The sequence below is a fragment of the Tenrec ecaudatus genome, chromosome 10 (assembly GCF_050624435.1).
Source record: "Tenrec ecaudatus isolate mTenEca1 chromosome 10, mTenEca1.hap1, whole genome shotgun sequence".
Lineage (NCBI taxonomy): Eukaryota > Metazoa > Chordata > Mammalia > Afrosoricida > Tenrecidae > Tenrec > Tenrec ecaudatus.
The window spans coordinates 63,472,539-63,496,435 of record NC_134539.1 but is presented as its reverse complement, the minus strand read 5'-3'; the positions used below and the strand labels follow the sequence as shown (position 1 = coordinate 63,496,435).

Genomic DNA, 23,897 nt, shown 5'->3' with positions numbered 1-23,897 from the left:
ACATCAAAGAGCTAAAGATCACATCAGTGGGTGCCCACCTTCCTGGTACGATCACTGAAGACAAACGTGTGCATAAGGAAATGTGGTGAAGAAAGCTAATGGTGCCCAGCTATCAAAAGATATAGCATCTGGGGTCTTACAGGCTCGAAGATAAACAAGTAAGTGGCCATCTAGCTCAGAAGCAACAAAACCCACATGGAAGAAACACACCAGCCTGTGTGACCACGAGCTGTGGAAAAGATCGGGTACCAAGCATCAAGGAACAAAAAAATCATATCATTGAAAATGTGGGTGAGTACAGAGTGGAGATTCAAAGCCCACTGGCAGCCAACCGGACACTCCTTACTGAAGGGTTGTGGGGAGGAGATGAACCAGTCAGGGTGCAGGGAAGCAACGATGAAACATATAACTTTCCTCTAGTTCTTAAATGTTTCCTCCCTCCCCCCCCCACCTTCATGATTCCAATTCTACCTTACAAATCTAGCTAGACCAGAGGATGTACATAGGTACAGAGAGCAACTAGAAACACAGGGAATCCAGGACAGATGAACCTTCAGGACCAGTGGCGAGAGTGGCAGTGCCTGGGGGGTGGAGAGTATGTGGGGCAGAAAGGGGAACTGATTACAAGAATCTATATATAGCCTCATCCCTGGGGGAGGGACAGCAGAGGAGAAGGTGGTGGTAGGGGGAGAGACATCGGACAGTGTAATATATGACAAAATAAAAATAATTTATGAATGATGAAGGGTTCATGGGGTAGGGGGCAGTGGGGAGGGAGGCGAAAAATGAGCAGCAGATATTAAGGGCTCAAGTAGAAGGCAAATGTTTTGAGAATGATGATGGCAATAAATGTACATATGTTCTTGACACAATGGATGTATGTTTGGATTGTGATAAGAATTGTATGAGCCCCCAATAAAATGATTAAATAAAAAAAAGTGTTCTCATCATCAGATTTGTTCTTCCAGGAGGTACAGTTTGAGAATTAATAGCGCATTGATGCATCTTTTAATGTTCAGTAAGGCCCATATTATGATACTGTCTTACCATTTGACTAATAAAAAGGGACATGAAAGCCATTGTCCTCACCTTGCCCCTTGGCTCGTGGAACTGCTCACAGGAGCAAACGTAGTGCTGAAGAGGAGGAGACATCATAATCCAAGACAACGTGTGGCTCATGGAACGGGATTTTATTTTGTGCCGCAAGAACCCACAAATGGCATCCACAGTATCGTTTATACACTGGGGTGTGATTTCTCAAAAAGCGACCTCCCTATAAAAGCATAAACATAACATCTGAGGCTACATAAAAACAGTTTGAGTGAAAACAAAATTACCAGAGACCAATTGCCTTTTGTGTAATCTTTCCTCTGAGCGATTCATGTGAAAAAGGTAGAAAATCATTAAGGCAGCGAGTGAAAGCTGTGTATCCTCACACAGACTGCCGATTGACTTGAGACAATAAAGGAGCCAGGGAAAATTGAATCAACACAATGCAAAATCCTAAAACAAACAAGCAGAGGAAAAGAGTTCTGAGGTTTACTCCTGCCATCTGTAAAACCATACATAGACACACGCATGAGCACACTCATGGAGACACACAGAGAGAGGAGAGAGAAGGAGACTGCGGTGAATAGATAGATCGCTGGGCCAGGGCCAGGGCCCCAAAATCCAAAAATGTGGCCAAAGGCTAATACTAGACTAATGACATGCCTATCTTGTTGTGTATGTATGGCTTTCCCAGGCATACTCACTCAAAATATACCACTGAAAAATAATTTAAGCCTAAAGCACTACATATCAAATGTAATATTACTAGAATATTCTGTATTCTATCCATACACACATTGAGAGTACATAGGTGGAAGAACTCTGGGTCATGTCCTACTGCTGATAGTGACTACACCAATCGTTATTGCTTGTATTATGATGACAGGTGCTATCAGAATTTGGGTGGTGTAAACTATGGGCACTTTAAGATGTGTGAAGTTAGAAAATGTATTTCTAGAGCAGAAGCTCTGGCTGGAAAAGGTTGTAAAATGTGAACAATTGAATGTTCGTGGCAGGAGATAAAAGCATCTTCCAACAAAGGTTGAAGCAGGAAGACTTTAAGATGTGGTGGAAAGCCCACTGGGAACCAGACATAAGGCACTTTGATGGCTCATGATGCTTCTACATGTAAAGAGCTGCTTGGAAAAAAGGACGGGCAGTCTAGAGGGGGGCTGGAAGTCTAGCCCCTTGCAGGGCACACTAGGGGAGGGAAAGGTACAAACAGTGTCTTGTGTTGTCCTCCTTCCTACAGCGGTTCCTGTATCAGGTGCGTCCCTAGGCTTCCTCAGTAAGTCCGAGGAATGAGAGGTCGCATTGTGGAAATGCTCTAATGTGTCCCCAGCATTTACGACAACAGTCACCGCAACTATTGTCGGAAGGCCCAGTGGGCTGAAAACAAATTCCTGCAACACCAATGTGGGTGATACCGGGTCTGAGTCACATTCTTTCAGGTTGATTAAACAATGGTGAATCTAAATCAGTGAGAATTGAATATGTTTCTTTAAATCTTTCCATAAACATTCCAGCCATTTTTAAAAAAAGTTTCTTTATATTCATCTAAGTTAATGAACATACAAATGAGGTTCTAAACTATGTATGAGTATTAGGTGGAGAGACTGGCGTAGGAGCCACATCTGACCTTAGCTAGACCGGGGAAAGGGGAGGCCAACCCCACACATGCCCAAGCATGACTTTGATGACATGTTACTAAGGAAGTCATCAGGTCACAACAAGTCAAGTTCAAGGAACACTCAGAATATGATCCTAGAATGGTTTGTTCCAATAATGTGACACTTGTTCACCTTCTTGACAGGATCACTAAAGAAAAAATGGGTGCATAAGCAAATGCTGATGGTGCTCAGCTATTAAAAGATACTGTGCTTGGGGTCTTAAAGGTTTGTAGTCAAACAAGCGGCCATCTAGCAGGGAAGCAACAATGCCCATGTGGAAGAAGCACACCAGCCTGTGTGATCACGAGGTGTCGTTGGAAAAAGGTATCAAAAGTTCAAAACCAAGCAAACAAATCAATGGGAAAGGGTGGGATGTACTGGAGACCCAAAACCCACCTGTAAGTATTACCCCATTTGAGGGGAGCGAACAACAAAATTGTACACAAATGGATATATTGGATGTTGTAAGATGTAGCCAATAATAATAATAATTAATAATGAGGGTTCCTGTGGGGTGGGGTCGGAGAGGGAAGGGATAAATAGGAGCTGATATAAAGGAGTTCAAGAAAATAGAAGATGTTTTGAAACTGGCTGTGGTAGCAATTGTACAATACTATATAATGTGATTGAACTATGAAATGCTCTGATGTCTATAAGAGCTCCCAATAAAATTATAAAGAAAAATATATATATATATAAATAATCCTGTGTCTGCAACAGTGGCCTCAACCATGAAAACCCAATGGAAGGCAGTTTCAGGCTGAAATACAAGTCAAAATCCACTTGACAGCAACTGTTTGATATAAATATAATTTACAGAATTTGTAATTCATAATTTGTCTCAAACATAAAAAATTTAAAACCTACAGTACAGGATAGCAAATAATGGTCCATATCCTTATGATGAAAAACAATGCAGCCATTAAAAATGCTATTTTCTTACATTTCATTAAATACAAAAACCTTTGTGATGTATTGCTAAATGGAAAAAGTAGATTCCAAATCCATAGGTAAACATCATACACAAAATATGGGAAATGAATTGGTCCCTAACCCACCCCGCCACCCCGCGCCCCCAAATCTCACTGCCATTGAGTGGATCCTGACTCACAGCAACCCTATAGGACAGGGTAAGTTTCTGAGACTGTCACTCTTGTGGAAGTAGACAGGCCTGTCTTTCTCCTGCAAAAGAATGACTGGTGGTTTTGAACTGCTAACCTAGCAGCTAGCAGGCCACACATCTCCAGGGATGCATCCTAAATAAAGAGACGACTCATTTACCCTGATCTCAGGCCCTGCGCAAATTAGACGTCGAAAGAAAAAGTGCTGGTGTTTAATTAGTTTTTGTATATGTATATGTGTGTATAGGTAGAGATGTAGATGACCGATTCAGAGATATCGCTTCCATTGAGTCAATGCTGACTCATAGCAACCCCCTGTGGGTTTCCTGGATTGTAATAGTTTCGGTCATAGAAAGCCCAGTCTTTCTCCCATGGAGCTGCTGGTGGGTTTGAACATTCGAACATGCAGACTGCAGCCCAATGTGTAACCACCTATACACCAGGGCTCCATCAGTAAATCCATGTATATAAAACTTTCAAAAATAAAATTTAAAACTATAAAAGAAATGGTACCAACAACTAAATTTGAGTTGTGAAAATAAGAGCAGTATTACTTTTTTTAATGCACAAATGTCTTTAATGAGCATTTATTAAAATTAAATTATAATTTTTATTAATCTTTGCAAATCCTAAGAACTTTCCAATCCAAACTCCGTTGAACTTGGACCTAATGACTTAAGGTGTTGGCTATGTGACTGACAAGTCAATTTTCCTACCTGGGTCTCAGTTTCTACCAGTAATGAAGGAGTTCTAGAATATTCATGGATAAAATTCCATTATCTGTTATTTTCCATGAAGCCCCCTAGTATATCAAGGAAGGGCTGGAGTGTATGATGGCTGGTATAAAGACATTTGAAATGCTTTGAGAGTGATGACTTTTTTTAAAGAGGCACAAGTCTTATGAATAAAACATCTGTAATACAAACCCTGGTGGCACCGTGGATTATGTGTTGAGTTGTGAACCACAAGGTGAGGAGTATGAATCCATCAGCCACTCTGTGGAAGAAAGATGAGGCTTTCTCTTCCCATGAAGATTTACAGCCTCAGAAATCCACAGACAACTCACTCTGTCTACATGGTTGCTCATATGCACCACTGCCTTGATGTCAATGAGTTTGATTTTGAAGAACAATAGAAGTACTAATATAAAACTCCAGTTAACATATAAGGCTAATAACCTATATAACTATATATAGTTATATATAACTATAATAACCTATATAACCTACAAAACTCCAGTTAGCATATAAGGCTAAAAATAGTTTCACACCAACAAAAGTCTGAAGATCCAAACGTAAGTCATAGAAAGGGCTCTTTTCTGGGATATGATTCACAAGCCAAATTTGAGCTTCAAGATCATGTTAAAGCCAAACTAAAACCTGCAAAATCTCCTCAGGGATGCTCACTCTATGTTACCACTTGTTCACTGTGTCTTGAGAAAAAGGGAAATACAATACACTCATAAAATGAAATATGATATGTTGAGGCAAAGAACATCAGGAGTTCTAATCCCTCTTCTGCCATTAACTGATTGGCTTTGGGCAGCAAGTCACATAAGCACGGTGGGTCATAATTCCCTGATATAAACAATAAGAGAGTCAGAAAAGATACATTTTAGAGTGTCCTCAAGTTCTATGATTATATAAATCTCTAACACCGTGTTCCCATGATCATATGCCAAAAAAACCATTGCCATCAATTTTATTCCAACGCATGGCAACTCGATAGGACGGAGAACTGCCCCCATCATTTCTAAGGCTACAAAGCTTTGCACTGGGCAGATCGCCACAGCTTCCCTCCACCCGTCTTTCCTCCCTCCTCATCAATACCCCATCCTTCCCATCTCCCGATTCTCGCACTACCCCTGGCCTCCTCGCGGTCATCAGTCGTTTCATTAGGGGTAAAAACCACATTTCTTTGTCTCTGCTTTTCCTTCTAATAATGGTATTGTGAAATATTTATCTTTATAAGATTCACTAAGTTTGCTAAGCAAAATAATCTCTAGTTTGCCCATGCTTGTGGTACTATACTAAGAGAGTTGTCTTTTTTAATTGATGTATAATATTCCATTGTATAAATCAGGGGTCCTCAAACTTTTTAAACAGGGGGCCAGTTCACTGTCCCTCAGACCCGTTGGAGGGCCGGACTACAGTTAAAAATAAAACTATGAACAAATTCCTACGTACACTGCACATATCTTATTTTGAAGTAAAAAAACAAACGGGTCAAAAACAACGGGCGGGCTGGATAAGTGTCCTCAGCGGGCCGCATATGGCCCGCGGGCTGTAGTTTGAGGATGCCTGGTATAAATGTACCAGTTTGTTTATCCATTCTTTTACAAGCAGAGTTTTTGGCTGTTTCCATGCTTTGCTATTATAGAAATCACTACAATACACACAGGTGCACATATATCTGTTTGTGTTTTAGTCTATGTTTTTTAGAAGTGTATACCCCGTAAAGAGATTGCTAGAGCAGAAGGTATTGCCACATCTTCCTCCATCCAAGTGGCTAATAGGTCAAGTCACTGACATTCTGACCGGTAGCTGAAAGCTTAACCACTGTGCGGCCAGGGCTCTTCCATGGTCATGTGAGGCCACTACTGAATGAACTTTTGTGGGTAAACTGGGGGTTAAGGGACACAGGAATCAAGTACTTCTGTGGTGAGAGTGCCCAATTTCCTACTTTAAAACTGGCCCAACGTATTAGGCAAAGATCAGAATCAATACTTTAGGAGGATATTTAATTGAACAAATATGTTCTATAAAAATGAGATAAAGTAGACAGTATAAAGCAGACAGTCTGAGCTGCTTCCAGCTCTCTCTTTGAAGCACCAAGAGAAACTTGGTCTATTGTTCTGATCCCAACTTGGCTTGATCCATGTGAAGTTGGGTGACATGATCTACATGAAATGCTCTGACTCTAGGGTTACCTGCTCATGATGGGATGACAAGAACACTTGAAGAGTTCAGGCAGTCACTGTCTAAACACTTTATTACACCTCCAGTTGTGTGGCCATCAAGTCAATTCCACCTCAAAGGAACCCTTTCTTTAGTTCAGAGTAGAACTACCTCGAAGGGGTTTCCAAAGCTGTAATCCTGGGCAAATATAGACCATAAAATCTCCCTTGGAGTAACTGGTGGGCTTCCCGGGACACAGGTAGCAGACAACGGTTAAACGCTCCATCACAAAGGCCCCACCTAGTTCCTGAGAGGGCATACACCAGAAGATGGCAGAGGACCAGGAGGCCCCAGTAAAACACTGGTGGTCCCTCAGTCCAGCACAGACAGCTGGGGAAGTCAGACTGCCGGCACAAGTCTGTCTATGGCTTCACAGTAGGACTCCCGAATTTGTTTGAAGTACTGTAAATTCCCAGAATCTCAGGCACACCCATACCACAACGCAAGGACAAAAACCTACTGCCGAGTCAGATAAAACTAAGTTTTCTTGGCTATTAATTGGGTGCTATTCACCAGATCAACCTGATTTTTTTTCTACGTGTTTAATGTGGCACCTTCACAAGAGATGAGAGAGTTAATGAAAATTAACTTGCCAAATTTGAAAGCCCCACCCTCCAAACAGATAGGAAGTAGCTGCAAACTTGCTTTGACCAAAAAGTAGGAAAATAAGTCATAAACAGAAAACAGATTTTGTTAAATTCCAGACTGCCTTGTTATACCACTAGACTAAATTTCCTGCCTGAGGTCCTGTTTGCCTGGGTTCTGACTACATGCAAAATGTAAGTCCAAACTGTCTTGGATAGTTAATACGTGTGGCTTTTAAAGAAAGAGGAAAGTTATCTTTGTGCTTATTAAGAAGATAAAAAAAGGTTTTCTTGCTTTGGAAAATGCTTTTAAAATGCTTCATTACCTAGGTTAGAGGTAAGTTGGATACTCAGGAATGAAAAAACATCCTCTTGGGAGTGGTAGGAGGAGGTTGCCCTAATTATGCAGGGCCGATCTAATTAAACCATCACTCACAGTTCATTAAAGCTATTAATAAATTGGAAACGGGAAAAGTAGGCATTCCAGTTAACTGTACAGGAGTGCTACCACACACCAACCTAAAGACAGCTAACAACGGGGGATACAAATTCACAAGCTGTCTCAGAAAAAACAATAAAAGACAAACTCACAGCTAACAAGTCAATTCTGACTCATAGCGACCCTACTGGACAGAGTAGAACTACCCCTTCTGGTTTCTGAGATTATAACTGTTTACGGGAATAGAACACCCCATTTTTCTCCTACAGAAAGACTGGTGGTTTTGAACTGCTGACCTTATAAGCTCCTCTAAAGGATCCTTAACCCTTTCATGACCCCAGGGACCTTTACATAGTACATGCCTACATTTTCCTCCTCTGGAGTTTCTTGGGCTACTGATAGTGCATGTAGTCTCAGGAAGGGACTGGTATAACTATTTGACAAGCAAAAACAGGCATGCCTACAAAAGCGTTGTCTCTTTTGGCCTTTGGGGACGGGGGAAGATAAGTATAAGTGAGCTCTGCAAGCCTATTCCCAGGTGCCCGTGTGTTATTTGGAAGTTACCTTTCTCATAATGATTCCAAGTTCATGCACATACTGTATTTCCAGGAGCCTCAAATGGCATGCACTTATTGAGAAATCTAAAAGGTGGTGTAAAGTCTAGAGGGACAGTTGCGTACCAAACCTACCTCCTTTAGCCTAGCCCAGTGGGACAAGTGTGCCCCACACAATGTTATACCAAGAATCCAGAATCCAGAGGAACATATGTATCCCACATAATATGTACCTAATATGTGTCAAAATCCATACCTCATACGAACATTTCAGAAATACTCCTTGATTCAGCATGCTTTTCCATCAATGAAAACACATGGTAACAATAAAAAATTCAAAGTGAAAAATAACTGGGTCATGAAGAGTTCAAGGACACATATAAAGGATCTAGCTCTACGTCCTGGTTCATAAATGAGGAACTGAGTTTAACAAAGCAAAATGTATTGCCCAAGTTGTATCCTCTAACTAGTTTTTCCACCACTTGTAAGGTTTACCACACTTCCCGAACTGTGTGCGATATTCTCATTCCCAAACTGGAAACATACGCATGCCTTGCTGCTCTGTATGCTGAAAACCAAAACCAAACCAAAATTACTGCCCTTGAGTTGATGCCAACTCGTAGCCACCCTATAGGACAAGGTAGAACAAGCGTGCTCCCGTGAGTTTCTCTACAGGAGCAGAAAGTCCATCTCCTCCCAAGGAATGGCTGCTTGTTTCCAACTGCTGACCTTGCAGTTAGTAGTCCCACATGTAAGCATTATGCCACCAGGGCTCCGTATGCTGAAGAAAGAACTAATTATTAGAAGCAAAGTTAACTGATGCACAACTTGTTGTGCTGTTGAGTGTCGTCCAGATGATTTTGACTTACAACCACCCGGAGTGACAGAACTGAGCTGCACCATAAGGCTTTCTTGGCTCACATCTTCATAGGAACAGATAGCCAGATCTTTCTTCTTCTTCTTTCTCCTCCTCCTCCTCCTCCTCCTCCCGGCTTCTTGATGCAGAGGAAAACCAAAACCCATTGCCATCAAACTGATTCTGATTCACGGTGACCCTGTCTAAGGTTTCAGTCAATATTTATGGAGCAAACAGCCTCGTCTTTCTCCCAAATGATGGGGTGGTAATATCAACAACTCATGGAAAACAACCAAGCTGCTAGTTGATAATAACGGAGAAGCAGAAGGTAGAAAATTTTTTTTCTTATATGTCTATCAAAAAATAGTTTCAAAGTAAATAAATATGCTTATTACTAATCTGCCTGCCAAAAGAACATTTTTTCACTTAAACTAAAAGAGTGTTACCAAAAGAGCAGGTTGACACCAGTATAACCAGCTACTGTCGAGTCCCTTCCAACTTAGGACAAGCCCCTCTGTGGGTGGGCAAAACTCTGCTCCATACGGATTGCCATGGCTGACCTGTTGGAAAAGGCTCACCAAGTCTTTCTTAAAGGTGCACTCAAATCTCCAACCTTTCACTTAGCAGCCCTGCCCATTGTTTACACCATGCAGGAATTCCTTGGTAAGGATAGGATGTAGAATAAGCAGAACACACTTCTTTTCTAGCTATCTCTGAATCATGTGTTTTCTTCTTAAGATTCCACATTTTAAGGGAGCCCGCAAAATATCAAGGCAAAACAAGCCTCACCAAAGACAACCTGATGGCATAGTAGTTATGCATTGGGATGCTAAGCTCAAGGTCAGCAGTTTGAAGCCACCAACCTTGAGAGAAAGATGAGATTTTCTACTTCTGTAAAGAATTACAGTCTCAAAAATCCACAGGGGCAGTTCCTCCTGACCTAGAGGGTGGCTATGTGTCAGAATCAACCTGATAGCAGGAAGTCTGGGTGGAGTGAGTATACTACAATCCAAACCATATCCAAACCCTGGGAAAAATGGCTTACTGCCCAAATTGTTTCACTTCTTCACTGATGGAAACACCAGTCTCTCGCAGTAGATGATACAGAATAAAAATTAAAACCAGCTCTCTGTTGCCTTAGCCATGCTCATGTTTAGTTGTTCCTGAATGCTGTAAATGGTTAAGTAAGTGCGTGGCTGCTGAGAGGTTTAGAAATTGAAGTTCAGTCAGCTGCATCTTGGAAGAAAAGACTGAGTGATCTCAAAAAACAAACAAAAATGCAAACTCACTACCATCAAGGCAATGCTTACTCACAGTGGCCCCATGGGAGAAAGTAGAACTGCCCCTGTGGGTTTCTGAGGTTGTAAATTTTGTTTTGTTTTGTTTGCGAATGTGGGGTAGTACAGTCAGCCTGTGATGCTCTCAGTAAGGGCTGCTCTCTCCACCCCTGTTGTCTGGAGGAGTGTATCAGCAGAGTCTTGCTTCATCAGACTCAGCCTTCTCAGTCCTCCAGGGTTGTACATTTTTACAGGAGCAAAAAGCCCCATTTTTCTCCTACAGAGCAGCTTTGTACTGATGACCTGGTGGTTAAAAGGCCAACTCAACTGAATAGCCTACGGAGCGCATCTCTACAGAAACACATGGGCAGCCAGGAGTACGGCTGACAACTGCTAATGGTCTGTCTTCCCTTTGCATTAACGATAGAGCGGCTTTTTTAACCACTTGCTGAATAGATGGCTAGTCCAACACTGGAAGACAAAGTGATTCAAGTCTCAGGTCAGATGGGTCAAGGCATTGTTTTGTGGCTTTGGGCATGTCATCTTACTGCTGGAGGAGTTCTGATGGCAGAGTGGGGTTTATGTTGGGTTACCAACCACCAGGTAAACAGTTCAAACCTACCAGCTACTCCAAGGGCGAAAGATAAGGCATTCTGCTCCCATAAAAGATCCCGCCTCAGAAACCCACCGAGGCAGTTCTACTCTGTCCCGTAGGTTCTGTGTTGAAATCAATTAAATGGTCATGGGTTGGTTGGTTGATTGGTTAATTGATTGGTTAAGTGGTTGGTATCTATCTATTGGTCTGGTGGTTGGTATCTATCTATCTATTGGTCAGGTGGTTGGTATCTTGCTCACCTCAACTTCCTCAACTGTAAAATGGAGATGATGATGCCTATCGCAAAGGATTTTAACCAATGAAACACGTGTAAACCATAGCAGTGTGTCAGACACAGTAAAATTCTCTATTACTATGGTAAGTGAAGCCATTCATCACAGAATACACTTCACTCCTTTCTGTGAGAAAGCCGAACTCCTTCAGGCTTCTAAGCATCTGTACATCCTACTCCCATTTCCTCACATGCCCTTCCCTTCCTAGCCAACATCTCCCTCATTCTTGTCCTTCAAATTGGCCAACTCCCCTGAGGCTGGTTGGCTGCTCCTTCCATGTCTATGATGTGATTACATCTGGATTCTAGTTACTTATGAAATGAGAAAGAATTATTTACTAGGATTGGCAGGACTGGAGAAAACAATGAGGATCAACCTTAAGGGCTATTTCCCTGAGAGCAGTGGCCCTGGGGCTAGGCTACATGTCTCTGGAAGCAGACTAAGGAGGGTCCCAACCAAAGTGTTGCTAACTACAGTTTGCCAAAGTGCCTAGAGCATGAGATGTGAGGACGCTCTGTGCTCCTGACATGAATGAATCTTCTCTGAGGAATTGAGCCTCAAAACAAACAATGTCATCTGAGACTGAATGACATCGTGATGGGAGAAGCAGAAGAAAATGAACAAAGTGGAAAACCTTTGTTATTTCCGATGTACCTAGAAAAGCAACAGGGTTTCGATGGAAATCCCAAAACCCAAATTCTCTGCCATCGAGTCAATGCGGACTCCGTGATTCTATAGAACTTCCCCTGTGATTTTCCAAAACTGTAACTCTTTACAAGAATAGAAAGCCCTGTCTTTCTCCTATGGAACGGCTGGTGGTTTCGAATTGCTAACCTTGCAATCAGCACCCAAATGGCTAACACCACTATACCACTAGGGCTCCTTGTTACTAATCTGACTGGTACCAGAAGGAAATTTCCACTGAAACTAAGATAGTGTTATACCGGCTAAGTTTTATATAAATGTTGTTCCTGCTAAATTGTACATAAATGTCAGAAGGGCAAGTTGTAGTCATATGGTACATTAGCATTAAAATTGCTTACATGCTCATATATTTTCCCCATTACACTATGAAGTTCTCATGGCATAGTGGTTTAAGCAGTGCCCTCTAAAACACAAATGGTCATTCAAATCACCTAGGTACATGATACCTGGCCCATCAGAACTGGGAACTCCGTTGTATTTTTTAAAGAAAAATAAGAGACTTTCATGTAATTTTTCCTTGTAGACAGGAAACTTTTGCACATTTTCTATACCTTTATTCAAGTTCAAACACAAAGAAAGCTACACATTGGCTCATAATCCTATTCCCGATTTCCTTCCTGAATTCTTTACAACCTGGTATAGATGATTCCTTCAGGATCAGTGGTGAGAGTGGCGATATCAGAAGATGGAGGGAAGACAGGTAGAGAGGGGAAATCAATTATAAAGATCTACATATAACCTCCTCCCTGGGGGAGGAACAACAGTAAAGTGAGTGAAGGGAGGCATCGGACAGTGTAAGATATGACAAAATAATAATAATTTATAAATTATCAAGGGTTCGTGGGGGAGGGGAAAGCGGGGAGGGAAAATGAGGAGCTGATACCAAGGGCTTAAGTAGAAAGCACATGTTTTGAGAATGATGAGGGCAAAAAATGTACAAATGTGCTTGACACACAATGGATGGATATATGGATTGTGATAAGAGTTGTACGAGCCCCCCAAAAAAGGATTTTTTTAAAAAGAAATTGATTCGGGGGAAAAAATGGAACTACTTTCATAAAAGCTTACCGCTTTTGTGGCCATTTCTTAGGTCATCTGGTACAACCTCCACCCAAGCTGCTTCTTCCTGGACTTTATTTCTTGCAGATGTACCTTCCTAGTTAACCCTAACTTTTTCCTTATTCGAAAGAGCACATCCTCTCTGGGTTAGTGATCTCATAAGGTTCCGTCCCTGAAACTTTACCCCTCTGTAGGGAATTAGAAATTATTCCATTAAGCTTGCTGGTCAGCCCTAAACTGGCCATCCACTTCTCAATTTCCTACCCAGAGATTTCCTACTTTATGCAAATACATCAAAGCTCTGCACGCTTTCCTGTTTTATTCTGCAGCCATTTGATCTCCTTTATGAAAGTAGATTGGGGAAGGTCCATTCTCACTAAAGGGGCCCTGGTGGCCCAGTGGTTACACATTGTACTGTTAAGCACAAAGTCACCAGCCAACTCCATGGGAAAAAGATGGGATTTTCAATTCCCCTAAAGAGTTTACAGTCTCCGAAAGTCATAGGGCAGTTCTACCACGTCCTGTGCAGCTGCTAAAAGTTGGCATCAAATCTATGGCAGGGTTTGGTTTGGGTATATGCCATCCAAAAACCTAACTAACAACAAGGGCCAAATGAAATCAAGCTAAGGATATGATTTGCAAATGTTTCCCTTAGAACAGTAAATGAAAAAAATATGAAGATGTGTACAAAAAAATAAACTATGAGCTAACATTTAGCTTCTAAAGTTTCCCAAGAACATGTATAAAAGTTCAATATAAAAGAGTCATCGTAAGATAGACTGGATGAATAGTCTGGAGGAGAAAACAACAGGACCAAGGGTTCCAGAAGGACATGGGAGAGGGGGAGGCAGAGGTAAGGAGGTGGTGCTGACCAACCCAGGGGCAGGGGAGCAACAAGTGATCCAAGATCTGTGGCAAGGAGGGTGTTAGAGGCCTGGTAGGGATTCAGCAAGGACAATGTTATCGAGAGAAATTACTGAAACCCAAATGAAGGCTGAGCATAATGGTGGGACAAGAGGAAAGTTAAAGGAAATAGGGGAAAGAACTAGGTGACAAAGGGTAGTTACAGAGGTATAAAGACTGGGATGTACATATGTAAATATATTTATATAAGAGTGTGGGGAAACAGATCTACATACATATATTTATAGGGTTAGTATTAAGGCAACAGATGGACAATGGGCCTTCACTCAAGTACTTACTCAATGCAAGAACACGTTGTTCTATTAAATTGGCATTCCAGGATGCACACCTTCCTGACACAATCGCTGAAGAAAAACGTGTGCATAAGCAAATGTGGTGAAGAAAGCTGATAGTGCCCAGCTATCAAAAGATATAACATCTGGAGTTTTAAAGGCTTGAAGATAAACAAGAGGCCATCTAGCTCAGAAGCAACACCAGCCTGTGTGACCACGGCTGCCGAAAGGAGCAGGTACCAAGCATCAAAGAACAAAAAATCATATCATTGTAAATGTGGGTGAGTGCAGAGTGGAGACTCAAAGCCCATCGGTAAGCAACTGGACACCCCCTTACTAAAGGGTTGTGGGGAGGAGATGAGCCGGTCAGGATGCAGGGTACCAATGATAAAACATATAATTTTCTTCTAGTTCTTAAATGCTTCCTCCCCCCTCCCCCAACTATCATGATCCCAATTCTACCTTACAAATCTGGCTAGACCAGAGGATGTACATTGGTACAGATTGCAACTGAAAACACAGGGATTCCAGGACAGATGACTCCTTCAGGACCAGTGGTGAGAGTGGCAATGCCTGGTGGGTGTAGGGAATGTGGGGTAGAAAGGAGGAGCCAATTACAAGAATCTACATAGAGCCTCCACCCTCGGGGCGGGGGGGCAGCAGAGAAGAGGGCAGGGGGAGATGTCAGACAGTGTAACATGACAAAATAATAATTTATGAATTATGAAGGGTTCAAGAGGGAGGGGAGACGAGAGGGAGGGGGGAAAATGAGCAGCCGATATTAAGAGCTCAAGTGGAAGGCAAATGTTTTGAGAATGATGATGGCAACAAATGTACATATGTGCTTGATACAATGGATATATGTATGTGCGATAAGAATTGTATGAGCCCCCAATAAAATGATTCAAAAAAATAAAACAGTCACTTTGTGTTACCTTATGTAGTTTCTTCCAAAGTCTGCTCATTATGCTGATCAGGCACATGCCCTGTGACTACAAATCTCAGCAGCTTGTTTTGCTCCTCATATTGCTTAATAATTCATAGGTAAATGTCTAAGAGGCCCATTAATAAATAATCAACAAAAACAAAATATCAGATTTCATGTTACTGACTCATATAAAATTGGAGAAAAAAAACACGGCAAGGGGAAAAAGAACTATTAAATTTATTTTCAAGAACACTAACAATATGAGCAATTCTACTCTCAGAGTTTGTTTTAGTGGACATGGACATTCTGTTTTATGTTACACTGATGGGCAAAGTACACAATACTTTTGAGCCTGATGTACCCATATCATTAGGTCTACCAGAAGGATTTCACTGCTCATAACATGGGGATGTAGAAACATGACTGTGAGGGAGCTGGTAAATCAGAACCCCACTAAGAGGTCAGCCTGGAAGTCACCCACTGGCCAAAGAAACACAAAACTATTGCCTGAGAGTCTATTCAGACTCACAGTGGCCCTATAGGGCAGAGCGGAACTACTCCGTAGGGCTTTCTAGGATGTAACTGTTCCAGAAACAGATGGCCACCTCTTTCCCCAATAGAGTGGCTGTGACTTCAAAGTGTCAGCCTGCTGGTCAGCGGTCAAGCACTAGCCACTTTGTAACCAGCGCTCCCTGCATTCACCCCCAAGCCCAAACCCAAACTAACCCATCAAGTCAGTTACAATGCATAGGTTCCCAATACAGGGAACCTATTTAACGTTGTAAGTATTTGGGGGAGCAGACAGCCTCATCTTTCTCTTATGGCATGGCTGGTGGGTTTCAACTACTTACCTTGAGGTTAGCATTCCAACGCTTACCCAACAGCACCACCAAAACACTCCCAACTCCCTTCAGATAGTCTAAAATATGGTCTCAGCAAGGTCCATCCGCAGAAAGGGAGGCATAGGCATATCTCCATGTAACCACTTCCTTAAGGTGATTTCTTTTTTATTTTTTAATAAATCATTTTACTGGGGGCTCATACAGCTCATCACAATCCATACATACATACGTTGTGTCAAGCACATTTGTACATGTTGCCACCATCATTCTCAAAACATTTGCTTTCTACTTGAGCCCTTGGTATCAGCTCCTTGTTTTTCCCCTCCCTCCCCACTCACCACTCCCTTATGAGCCCAACAATTAATTATTAGTATTTTGTCATAGCTTACATTATCCGACATCTCCCTTCACCCACTTTTCGGCTGTCCACTCCCCAGGGAGGAGGTTATATGTAGATCCTTGTGTTTGCGTCTCCCCTTCTACCCTGCCTTCCCTCAACCCTCCTGAATTGCCAATCTCACCACTGGTCCTGAAAGGATCAACTGTCTTAGATTCCCTGAGTTTCCAGTTCCTATCTGTACCAGTGTATATCCTCCGGTCCAGCCGGATTCGTAAGGTAGAATTGGGATCATGATATTGTGGGGAGGGGGAGTATTTAAAAACTAGAGGAATGTTGTTATGTCTCATTGTTGCTACACTGCCCCATGACTGACTCATATCCTCCCAAAGACCCTTCTGTAAGGGCATGACCAGTTGCCCACAGATGGGCCTTGGGTCCCCAATCTGCACTCCCCCTCATTCATAATGATACGATTTTTTTGTTCTTTGATGCCTGACATCTGATCCCTTCGACACCTTTTGATCACACAGGCTGGTGTGCTTCTTCCATGTGGGCTTTGTTGCTTTTCTGCTAGATGGCCATTTGTTTACCTGTAAGCCTTTAAGACCTCAGATGATGTATCTTTTAATAGCTGGGCACCATCAGCTTTCTTCACCACATTTGCTTATGGCCCACTTTGTCTTCAGCAATCATGTTGGGAAGGTGGGCATCATGGAATGCCAGTTTAATAGAACAAAGTGTTCTTGCAATGCGGGAGTACCTGAGTAGAGGCCCAATGTCCATCTACTACCTTAATACTAAATCTATAAATATATGCACATGGACTATTTCCCCATGCTCATATATAAATATGTATACATATGCACATGCCTGTATTTAGACCTCTCTATAGACCCCTTTGCCTCCTAGTTCCTTCTTCTATTTCCCTTAAGGTAATTTCTAATATGCATTAATCTACAAGAATTCATGCCTTGCGATCTCCCAACAAAGGTCCCTGGCTTAAGCACTTGGCTACTAACCTAAAGGTTGGTGGTTTGAACCTACCCGGCAGCACCACCAAAGAAAGGACTGGCTCACTACATCTGGAAAGATGACACACATAGAAAAGCCTATGTGTAGTTCTATGCTGAAACACGTGGTATTCCCAAGAGTCAAAATCAACTCAATGGGTCACCCAACGAAATCATCTCTGGATGTTTATTATTCTCATTTGTATAATTCTAAGAAAATAAATTGTTAGGTTTTAAAAATAGCTTAGTGTATTTAAGACAACATTAAAAAAAATTGGGGTAGAGAGCATTAGAAAGCATTGGAACCGTGGTGGAATAATGGTTACTCGATGGGCTGCTAACCATAAGGTAAGCAGTTCAAAACCATCAGCTGCCCCCACAGAAAGAAGAGGTTTTCTACTCCTGTAAAGAGTTAGTCTCAGAAACTAGCAAGGGCAGTTCTACCCTATCCTGTAAGGTTATAAGTCAGCATTGACTTGAGACAGTGGGAGTTTTTGAGTGCATTAGAAAATTACATCCATGAAGATGTCTCTTGGTTTGTCCCAGAGTTGAATCTAATGTAGACTCCTCTTGCAGTGTGCGTGTCTCAAAGGGATGAGACGGAGCTAGAACCTGTTCTGTGACTGGAAGGGGTCTCCCAGCACACGTTACTGTGCACTGAACCTTTGCATATCCCAAACCCAACGCAGGGCTTCTTTTCTTCCTTAAAACAGAAACATGAGCAGAGAACTCATCTGTGACTGCTTTGTTAGTAAGATAATCCTCTTACCGTATTTGATCTGCTTGTGTTTAAACAGTTAGTAAATGTTGTGGCTATCCAAATGAAGTAAACTGAATCCAGTGGCCGTGAATGAGACTTAACCAAGCAACGATGGCAGTATATTCGGCCCCGGCTCCCCATCCTAGCAACACCAATACTTAACGTCCGAGTTGGACTTTGTAATTTTTCTTCCCCACATACATACTAACTGTCAAACAAAGAATCTACTCAACTGTTATCTTCAGTGTGTCACAAATATTTGTCTACTTCTGTTTCTATGTGTGGGGGGGGGGAAGCTGGTGGTAAGGGTACAAGTTGGACTGCCAACCAGTGGTGAGGTGAGCTGTTTGAACCCACTGCTCTGTGGGAGAAAGATGAGGTATTCTGCTCCTGTAAAGAGCTATAATGGCTATCCTATAGGGTTTTACACCATCCTAGAGGGTCAGTAGGAGTCGGTAGCAATGAGACTTGGTTTTGTTGAAGAAGTACACAATGCGCATCAGGTGCAACTGTGCTATTAATGGTTAACAAGTGCAGCTGCTCACTGCAAGGCTGGAGGTTCAAGTCCTTCTCGAGGTCTCAAAAGGAAAAAAAAGAGGGTGGGGAGAGCCTGGTAATCTACTTCCTAAAATTTAGCCACGGAAAACCCTATGGAATACAATTCTCCTGTGACAACACACTCACTGTACAAAATCAACTCAACGTAACTGGCTGCAGAAGAACATCCAGATGCCTTTGAGTCTACAAAATGAAAATGATTCCACTTCCCAACCATCTGAGTTGACCCCGTGATGTGGATAAGTCCAGCTGTGGCCTCTGCTGGACTTGAACAGGAAAGGGCAATGTCATCACAGAGAGGAGTCAGGTGGATTTCATGACGGGAGGCACCAACCCTGGCCTTCTTCCATCCTCTTAGCAATATTTTGTCTCTTTTCTTTCTAATTTGTCCAGCTCAGCCTGATGCAGAATGGCCTTTAGAGAATTCAGCAATGGACAGGTGTCTTCGTTGCATAAAGAGTCACAGGAAAGAAGGCCGTGTTGAGTAATTGCCACCATGAGGCAAAAGGAGAATAAAGAACAGCAGAGGGTCTTGAATTGGTAGGTTTGGGTTTCACGTGTGGCAACACAGGGGGATGACAGCAGGAGGCAGGCTGAATAACACTGTTGAGCATAACACACTTCCCAGTGCCTCAGAATTTCCTAGACGGGTTTATATCAAATCCCAATGAACTCTCATCAGCATTCAAGAAAGCTCTTCATATTTCAAAGAACATTCAATTTCAAGGGTCACAAGATCCAAATTCCAAACCTAAAAAGGGCCTTCAAGATCCTCTGCCTCACCTACCCTTCATTTCTTGGAGTACTCATAAAGTCCAGAGCTGTTAAAAGGCCAGACTAAATAAGCATACATGCTACTGGCAAAGTCATGCCTGGCAACGAGGTCTCTTGATAAAATGTCACCACCAGCAATAGTGACGGCCCACAGTGATAACCTGAGAGAACTCCACCTTAGCACCGTGGACAACATGCTCAGTTTTCATGGGGTTTATTCCTGGCCATTGAATGATTTCTGCTAAAACAGGTCTATAGCACAACCACAGGATCACAGCTAGTCAGAGAATGAGCCTGAAATAGTTGAAGAAGCAGACATCACACTAGTGATTTTTTCCCCTCTCTATTGATTATCTAAGGAAACTTGGTGGCTTAGTGGTTACGCATTGGGCTGCGATTCATAAGGTCCTCCCCATTGGAAACCACCAGAAGTTCCTCTGGAGAAAGATGGGCTGTCTGTGAAGACCCAGTCTCAGAAACCGCCAGGGGCAGTTCTACCCTGTCTACACACTCATCATTAGTTGGCATTGACTAGATGGCAGTGAAATTCCCTGTCTTGGAGGGCCATCAACTTCTGGTTCCATTTTTTCTTTTTTTAGTGATTTTATTGGGAGCTCTACAGCTGTTATCACAATCCATACATGCATCCATCCATTGTGTCAAACACATTTGTACATATGGTGCCATCATTTTCAAAACATTTTCTTTCTACTTGAGCCCTTGGTATCAGCTCATTTTCCCCCTCCCTCCATAATGAACCCTTGATAATTTATATATTACCTTTTTTTTTCATATCTTCCACTTAGTGCTGTCTCCCTTCACCCACTTTTTTGTTGTTCATCCCCCTGAGGGAGGGTATATGTAGATCGTTGTGATCAGTTCTCCTTTCTCCCCTACCTTCCCCCTACACACATGCTGGTGTGTTTCTTCCATGGGGGCTTTGTTGAATATCAGGTAGATGACTACTTGTTTACCTTCAAGTCTTTAAGACCCCAGACACTATCTTTGATAGCCGGGCACCATCAGCTTGCTTTACCACATTTGCTTATGCGTCCATTTTGTCTTCAGCAATCATGTTAGGAAGGTAAGCATCACAGAAATGCCAGGTTATTAGAACAAAGTGTTCTTGCATTGAGGGAATATTTGAGTAGAGGTCCAATGTCTGTCTGATACCTTAATTCTTAATATATATGTGCATAGATCTATTTCCCTATCATTATACATAAATATATTTACTTATGCACATGCCTGTATTTAGACCTCTATAAATGCCCTCTGTCTCCTAGTTCTTTCCTCTATTTCTTTCTACTTTCCTCTTGTCCCACTATCATGTTTGACCTTCATTCAGCTTTCATTAATTCCACTTGGCTACACTGCAATTGATCAGAACCTACAGGCATCCTATGCATTCCTCACCATCAATTTTAGATCACTTGTTGTACCCTTGTCCCTAGGTTTGTTATCTCCCCACTTCCTTTCCCCTCCCTACCCCCTTTCCTGTGTCCCCCTGGAACCCTCAATCCCATTGTTTTCCCCTCCAGATTGCTTGTCCTGTCTATCTTATCTAGACAGACATGGAAAAACAATAATAAACACAAAAACAAAATAAAACAACAAAATAAGAAAAGGCTATAAATAGTTCCAGGTCTGTTTGTTGACCTTTCTGAGTGTTTTCCAGTCAAGTCTGATGAGGTGCCATGTCCTGTCCCCAAAGTCTATTTTGGGATTCTTCAGGGACCTCATTGCTTTGCTCCCCCTGCTGTTTTGTTGCATGCCCTTAGTGTGTTGTCCCGGGGTCAGATCACACACAATTCCCACACTGTGTCTCCAGTGTTGTCCCCTGTAGTGTTATGGGTCACTGAGGGACATCAGTCTTATGGTGGGACCAGCCCTAAGGTCCTCTCTGTGCGTTGGCTGCTCCAAGCAGGAATATCGTCCTCGGGGCTTGGTGGGGCAGGATGTGTTCCACTCTCTTTTTCTCCTTCCCTCTTAGTTTGCTCCAGTGTGTTCTGATCAGACGCACTCCTCTCCCTGAGCTGTTGCATCAGTGCTGTCCTCCACAGAGCATTCGTCTGTGGGAGGTGGGGGTGGGGGGGTGTTACGTAGCTGGGTTGGGGAAGGCTGGCCCTGCAGTCTGGTTCCAATTTCAGTCTAGTAAATTTAAGATCTTAAATAAATTTCTATGTTAAAAACAGTAACACTATCTGTAAAAGTTCTGAAAGATTAAATGTGTGTGCGCGTTTGTGCACAAGGTCTGATAAACTGAAAATGTTGAAATTCACAAAAATAGAAGAGATACCAACTGGTTAAAAAACAAAGCTGTGGAGTAGGACTTGTTTGAGCTTCCTGTGGCTGCCACAACAAAAGCACCACAACCTGGATATTTCAAACAAGAGAAACAGATTGCCTCACAGCTGTGTAGCGCGCAATTCATTCCAAAGGGATGTGTCAGCAGGGCGAGGCTCTTTTCAAAGGTACTAGGGGGAGGAGCTCATCTTGTCCTTTTTGGTAGCCCCAGGAGTCCTTGGCTTGCCTCCAAGCTCTGCCTCTGTCATTCCATGTCCGTTTTCCTTCTCTATCTGTGCCGTCAGTCCTTTATAAGACACCAGTTATGTCAGATGACTCCACAGTAACCTCATGATAACTTAGGCAACACAACTTTAAACACCTTCCTTCCGACAAGGGCACAATCACCACTATGGGGGGGGGGGTAGGACATCCACCCATATTGTATGAGGCCACCATCCATTTGCCGGAATTCAGCATCTAGTAAGCACCTCCTTGAGCCCATGTCTGGACTTGGGGACAGCAGCCAGTGTGTCTTCTTCAAAAAAAGCAAACTGGAGTCCTGAACCCCCTAAATTACATTACAGGAACAAGCATAAAGCTGCAAGAAGCAGGTACAAAGAATCATACTTGGAGGAAGTATCTTTTATTTGGGGTTTTGAAATAGGAATAGGCCTTTTCTAAGTTACTCGGATGGCATGGGCAGTTCTAGGGGTGGGGAGATCCCCAAGTTCAAATATATATTTATAGAAACTCCTTTATCAAGTCTTAAATGAGACAAAGATCAACCATCTAGATGAGGACAGACTTCACCATGAAGTCATAAGGCGGTCCAAGGGATTCACAGCCATGTGGCCAAATTATAAAGCATCTTGAGATGACGGAAATTCATCTCAAAACCGTGAGTGGGGGCAGACCCATTCTGAGACCACGGAACTAGGAAAGGGAAGCCTACACCGTCGTATATTAGAAAACACCACAGGATTGGTTCTGGGGTCCTCTGACCACACTGGTCAGGAATATCATTTATGACTATGGGACCCTAGTATACCATTTCCCTCTGGGGCATGACCAGGCTGAATCTCCTAGGGCTGGCCAGGGTAGTACCAGAAACACATTCTGCCTGAGAACAAAGCTGTTTTTCATCGAAGGCCAATGGTCAGAAAGAATTCACAGGAGACTGAACTTAGGTTGCGGCTCAAATGGATTGATAGCCATTTAGGCTCCCACTGTACATCACAGCCATCTGCAAACCAAATGCCCAGCATGCTGACTCTAAAGCAGGGCCTTCTCAGCAAAGGAGACCGCATGGCTATTACTCATGCCCACGTAGGCTAACATTCTGAATGAGGATGACAGCTGATAGAGTAACCTCATTTTGCAGGCGAACCCCAATATATAGCTGGGACAGATAACAGAATTGCTGGTAGTGTAAAAAGAACATATTAACACCATCCACAGCAGATAGAGCCCATGTCCCTGGGGCATGCGTTATATAACTACTAGGACTTCATACAGGAAGGGGCAGACTCATTATTGCATGGTAAGCAATTAATAAGAGGTGAAGGCTCCCACATGGGGATGGAGAGAGCTTGGGGAATTTGCTTGTTCTTTTCCAACTAGGTCAGATTCACAGAGGCGAGGGGATTTCAGGAGGAACTTGAGTGAAGGAAAGGTCAGAGCGACAAGCTGAAGTGGAATCAAAGAGCTCATCTTATTAAATATGATGCTAGGCTGGCCCTTCACGTGGTAAGACGATTGAGGGAGGAGCCAATGTGCCTCTTTGCCCCCTATTGGAGGAGATGCACTCTGGGGCTTTGTGGCAAAGTCTAATCAGAATGAGTGAGGGCGCTGGAGAGGTCTGCGCCCGGCTTGGCGCCCGGCTTGGCGCCACTTACACCTGTTGACCTTGTTGCCTAAAGACTATGTCGATGGCATGGCACTGTGCACCAGGCCGTGTCCTAAACGAATGCCCCATTTCAGATGGCAGGCATGCTCGACTTCAACACTGCATGATCAGTCTGTGCCGTTATGAGGCGGAGT

General features: G+C 42.8%; 1 protein-coding gene and 1 non-coding gene across 2 annotated transcripts in view; both read right to left on the bottom strand.

Annotated features, from left to right (window-relative positions):
• Positions 1 to 23,897, bottom strand: part of LOC142459186 (guanine nucleotide-binding protein G(q) subunit alpha) — a 365,934-nt gene that overhangs the window by 255,319 nt on the left and 86,718 nt on the right. The window lies entirely within an intron of this gene.
• On the bottom strand, positions 10,620 to 10,745 carry LOC142460587 (small Cajal body-specific RNA 4). The gene has a single exon (XR_012786766.1).